The sequence below is a fragment of the Eriocheir sinensis genome, chromosome 5, assembly GCF_024679095.1.
Source record: "Eriocheir sinensis breed Jianghai 21 chromosome 5, ASM2467909v1, whole genome shotgun sequence".
Taxonomy (NCBI): Eukaryota; Metazoa; Arthropoda; class Malacostraca; order Decapoda; family Varunidae; genus Eriocheir; species Eriocheir sinensis.
Window position 1 is genome coordinate 13,246,170 of NC_066513.1, and position 6,366 is coordinate 13,252,535.

A 6,366-nucleotide genomic window follows, 5' to 3' on the forward strand; every position below is an offset into this window, starting at 1 on the left:
TGGTTTTCCTGAAAGTATAATTCAAATGCGATTGAAAGTAAACGCACTTCGATGTAAAGGGAATGATTGGGTTAGGACTGATGGCCGTGAAGGGACTGGAGAGAGTGGGAAGGAGAGGAAATACTAAATGATTACTGAAGAGTTGATCATTTTTTATTCTAACGGGTCAGAGGAGGAGGAGGAGGTAAATTTGTTTTGCACTGAATCTAAAGAGTTGATCATTTTTTATTCTAACGGGTCAGAGGAGGAGGAGGAGGAGGTAAATTTGTTTTGCACTGAATCTATAGGACTTCATTGTGATACGTAAAGAAGTCTCAAAATCTGGGCTCTCCGTTACTCTGTCTGTCTCTCATAATTTCTACGGATGATATAATTTGCCTAGCCTAAGTTAAAAATGTTTCTCCCACTGTCTGCGTTGGTACTCCGTTACTCTGGCTCTCAATCTGTCATAAGTTCTACGGATGATATGAATTGCCTAGCCTAGTCTCTCCACTATCTAGGCTGCCAATCCGTTACTCTGGTTGTCAATTGTATCAGTTCTACGGATGATATGGTTCTCCCAAGTCCATTTCTAGTGTTTAATTGCCATTCGAATACCTTCACAAATTATCCATGATGCTCGCTACCAATGTCTTCTTATAACTAACCTTTTTCTCGCTATTACCTTTTGCGCTGTTGCTTCTGAGGACACTGGCAATTAGTTATCAGCAAAATCATGAAACCTTGGCACGTGAACAGGCAAGATGGATGACATTAAAGTCCGCCCTTATTTCTTATAGGCACCGCCACTAACCTTTAGCGTCTTTCATTGCTACACGATCGTGGGTGACCTGACATTTTCTGCTTGTGAGACGAAAGGAGGAGGAGGAGGAGGACGAGGACGAGAAGGAGGAAGCAGGTAGAAGTTTATTACCATCATTACGATCAGCTGGTCCGTTTCGATTGGTGCACGTGCAGAAATTTAAATATTCAAGTACGTACCGTTATTTTGTGTGATGTCAGTTGCTATTATTCTCTACCCGTTGCCTCCCTCCGTTTATTTCTTGTTCCCTCTCCCCCTCCCTCCCTCCTAAGCTTCCTCCCGCCCCCTCTCTCACTCTCTCCGTCCATCATTGTTCTATTGTTTCCTCCGCCCACCTTCCGTATTCGTCTTAACTTGCATCCATTTCTTTGGCTTATCCGTGGCTCTTTTTTTGGTTAGATCCTCATTGAAATTTATATATACAACGCAGTTGCGTATTACAGAGAGAGAGAGAGAGAGAGAGAGAGAGAGAGAGAGAGAGAGAGAGAGAGAGAGAGAGAGAGAGAGAGAGACTTCCTCATATCGTATACTCTGAGCCATTTTCTTAAACATTTCGACGCCCAAGCACGCACACACATTTGACAAGGCTTTCGTACGTAGGAGTTGTGGGCATTTACAGGGGTACTTTTTTGACCCTGGTGGTGGTGTGACCCTTCTTCTGTACCTTGAACCTATAAAAAACACTAATTAGTACCTGATTGATTTCCTTTTTGGACTTTGGAAACAGTTGATGTGAGGCGGAAGCGTCTGAGAACATCGACCTCTGCCTCCATCCAAGTCCTTAGGAAACCTCATTCTTTGGACGATCGTCGCCACCTCATGGGCATCATTGTACCTTCCTCATGACAAGCCGCGCGTGGAATTAGAATTTTCAACTTCAGGTTTGTCAGACATTGTGGGCCGCCATAGCAACGTACCCACACTTCGAGCCGCCTCTGCCACCCTCAGCGCTGTTTTCCCCCGAGAAGAGAGTAGTACCTATCGAGACACCTCTCCACCCGGAATTGACCTCTTTTTTTGACCTCTCCGTTTTTTCCTTTGCCGGAGCAACGTCTAGCGGGCTTTTTTTTGTGTGTGTTTACGTGTTTGGTTTTTGCCCTTGAGCTGCCTCCCTTGCTGTAAAAAAAGAAAAAAAAATCCATTCCAACATGTTCCGTGGAATGAAATCTACATGCAAATAAAAAGATTTTGGTTCACATTCTGGAGTCCTGCCTCGGCAAATTCACCAGCAGAACGCACGCACTGGGCCTGCAATATCCCCTGCAACATGGTGCGGCGCCGCCAGCCCCTCGTGACTGCTGTGTTCCCCGCCCTACAAGGCTCCATACAACGCCTCCGCCTCGGCTTCCTTTGTGCCATAGAAATCCGACCTGCCACACAGAGACCCTTTTCAAACACTGCCACGAAAACTCCCTTCTTCACCCCTGCCCTGCCTCCTCGAATGTGAAGCCATATCCTGCTTGCGTGAGGGGGGTCCTAGAATCCTTGGGAGACTCCTCTATAATCCTTGGGCTTGCACGACCGTCCACGAAGCCGCCGCTGTCTTGGCAAGACACGCGCCCCGCCACACCCTGATCACCTCCTCTGCACGACCCACCCACGCGACAGTCATCACCGCACGCGTCACACCGACTCTGGGGTGCTCTAGGTAAAGTTGCAGGCACACGGTGTAGCGGCGCATGGCCTCGGTGCTCATATCTGTTTCATTTGCACTTTGAGCCTGTGGTGGGTAAGAACTTCTCCCCCCTGGACACATGGCATCCGGGTAGCCATATTTTACCTTTCCCAGATTTCCCAAGGTGCCCATTGATCGACCAATCCGATAGGGAGAATGCACTGATGGGTGACTGCGCTCCGCTTGCACAGGCCGGGATTCGAACTCGGGTTCCCGGTCCTTAGCCAAGCGTTCTAGCCAGATAAAACTGAGAAAAAGATCAACGCACACACACACACACACACACACACACACAGAGAGAGAGAGAGAGAGAGAGAGAGAGAGAGAGAGAGAGAGAGTACGTGAATTTTCTCTCTGTTGCCATCTTTCCATTTCCTCCTCTACATTTTTCCCGATTGTTGACGTGTTGGGCTTCCCGCGGCGGCGTGTAAATTAATTAGTTTTTGCTGCTCCGGAGAGGGACACTGTTTTGCTCTCCATTAAAGAAAAATGTATTAGTCACCAGGAGAAAATGCGAGTTAGGTGTAAAGTGACCTCGTACAAAAGGTTGTGTTCGTCTGTCTGTCTGATTATCTGTGACTGTCAGTCTGTCTCTCTGTCTCTGTCTTTGTCTCCAATGGTTATGACCTTCGTCAAAGATAACTAACAAAGAATTCAATAGTGGTTTAAGTCATTGGAGGATCATGTGAAAAAGTAGTTTATCTAAGGAACTTCCGCGTAACGAGTTTCATAATAAAAGGTGTCTCGATAAGGTACTGACCTGTATATTTGTGTTACCTATCACCTGTAAATCATAGACACTAGTACCTGTTTTGGATACGAACTCGCACTTCGCTGACATGTGCTCTCACTTCTTGAAAAACGGGAAGGGGAAATACGAAGCCGTGTTCTGAGTTCGTGATATACGGTAGTTAGTATTAATGCTTATTGGACGAGTGGCTGCTGCATTTTTGTTGTTGTTAATTAAAAGCTGCTTGGAGGGAGATAACGTCTTCCGGTTCTTCTTTGCTCTTTTACTTCCTTTTCTTCATTTACTTCTTTCCTTCATGTTTTTGTTCTTCTTGCTCTACTTTTTCAGGTTCTCATCATCATATCATCATTATCATCATCATCATCATCCCTCACATTAATATTGGAAGCATTGTAGTTTCGCAGCTGAACAAAGGCAAAACATTGGTGCAAAAGTTATTCAGACGAGAACAAAGTTTTCAACACATCAAAGGCGTGGAACATTATATAGTATTGTAATGTGGTGGTAGAGGAACACAGAGAAGAGGAAGGAATGGTGGAGGAAGGAAAGAAGGAAGGGAAATGGGAGGAGGAGGAGGAGGAGGGGAGACTCGAGGAACAAGACTCCCCTATCAAGTCTCCTCTGGACGATCCCTCGCAGCTGGCCGTTCCTCCTTCCTTCCTTCCCTTCTAAGGAGAGTATAGAACCTCCTTAGTCCCCATTCGCTGAACTCTCTCTCTCTCTCTCTCTCTCTCTCTCTCTCTCTCTCTCTCTCTCTCTCTCTCTCTCTCTCTCTCTCTCTCTCTCTCTTTCTTCCAACCCCCCTTCATAATTACATAACTCCTAACGTCTCTACCACTTACCTAGTACTTATCTACTTACCCTTAAACCTTGTCTAACTACTTTATACCATACCTATCTACTTGCTTGCTAACTATAGGTACGTATGGATTATCTTTCTCTATACATATCTACAACACTATCTACTTCCCTATTTACTATACTTCAACCTGCCAAGTTCCAACCCCTAAATACCTCTGTTATTATCCTCACACAAATGTTCTACTTAATATCTGTCTCCTTATACAAACTACGTCCTTGTTTTCCCTGTCTTCCCATCTGTCTTTCTATCCATATCTACCCTCGTACCTACTTGTCTGTTTACTATACTCCTACCTTCCTACCACTAAATTTCTTCTAACGTACTCAGCTAAATGCCTAAATACGTATCTGTCTCCCCTTATGCCTACCTACGTCCTTGTTTTCTTATCTTCCTATCTATCTTTCTTTACATGCTTATCCCAGTACCGACGTGCCTATTTACTATATTTATAACTGCCTACCACTAAACACCTATTCCTGCCCATTCCCTTCCTCATCTAAGCGTCCAAATACCTGTCTTTCTCTCTATATACCTACCTACGTCCTTGTTTTCTTATCTTCCTATCAATCTTTCTTTACATGCTTACCCCAGTACCTGCATGCCTAATTGCTATACTTCTAACTGCCTACCACTAAACACCTATCCCTGCCCATTCCCTTCCTCATCTAAGCGTCCAACTACCTGTCTTTCTCTCTCTATACCTACTTACGTCCTTATTTTCTATATATTTTAACCCTATCGTCCTGCCTCTAAATATTTCCGCTCACGCTCTCACCTGTGTCCAACTACCTGTCCTTCCTCCCCATTAATCCTACCTGTGCCTTTGTCCTCCACTCCACCTGTGTCAGCCTACCTGTGACTTCGCCCACCTGCCGAGTGTCCCCGAACTTCGGTGCCAATAATAGCGTTGAAAGACATGGAGCAGCGGCGCCTCGTGTCCCTCCCCTTTCTGATGACCAAATTAGAAGCACTTTGACGCGAATGACTTCCTAATTCCCTCTCGCTCGTCGCTAATGAGCACCAGAAATGAGGGACGGTGGAGTGCAGAGAGAGAGAGAGAGAGAGAGAGAGAGAGAGAGAACAAAGGCTAGGAAGAGATGGAAGCGAGGAAAGATAAAAACAGAGAGAGAGAGAGAGAGAGAGAGAGCCAAGGCTAGGAAGAGATGGAAGGGAGGACAGATAAGAACAGAGAGAGAGAGAGAGAGAGAGAGAGAGAGAGAGAGAGAGAGAGAGAGAGAGAGAGAGAGAGAGCAAAGGCTAGGAAGAGATGGAAGGGCGGAAAGATAAGAACAGAGAGAGTAAAGGCTATGAAGAGATGGAACGGAGAAAAGATAGGAACACACACACACACACACACACACACACACAGAGAGAGAGAGAGAGAGAGAGAGAGAGAGAGAGAGAGAGAGAGAGAGAGAGAGAGAGAGAGTAAAGGCTATGAAGAGATGGAAGGGAGAAAAGATAGGAACACACACACACACACACACACACACACACAGAGAGAGAGAGAGTAACGGTTAGGAAGAGAGAGAGAGAGAGAGAGAGAGAGAGAGAGAGAGAGAGGGAGAGAGAGAGCGGTAACATTGGAAAGCGGAAGTGTGTGTGTGTGTGTGTGTGTGTGTGTGTGTGTGTGTGTGACCTTGAACGTGGCCAGCGGGGCGAGAATGCAAAGTTGAGTGTATAGCAACGTCAGGCTTTGTGTCCCCCCTCTCCCCCCTCTCCTCCCCCCGCTCTCTCTCTCGCTCTCTCTCTCTCTCTCTCTCTCTCTCTCTGAAAACGACAATATCTATGCTTTCTCTTCACATCACTTCTAAATATAAACACAAACTCTCATTTAGGCAACACGTAAGGAAGGTACTGTGCGGCGTGTCACTTCATTTCGTTCTTCACAATTTCATTTCGTCGCTCTTTCCTCCTTTACTACTCTCCCTTTCCTCCTCTTTCCCCCTTTTCCATGTCTTCTTTCCATCCATGTTATCTTCTCCTTCGTCTTCTCCATCCCATTTTTTTTTGTTCTTGTATATTCTTGCATTTGCCTCTCTTATCTAACGACCACACTCCTTCCTTTTTCTTCCTTCCTCTCTTCCTCCTTCGCTTCCTGTCATACCTAACGTTCACATTTCTCGCACATTTTTACAGATATCTCCGTTCCCTGCCATCTCTACCTTCTTTTTCTTCCTTGGTCTCCCCCAGTTTCGTGCGTACTATACCTTCATACATTACTTTCCTTTCTTTTCTCCCTTTTTAAATTTTTTCGATCTCCTTTCTTCCCTTCC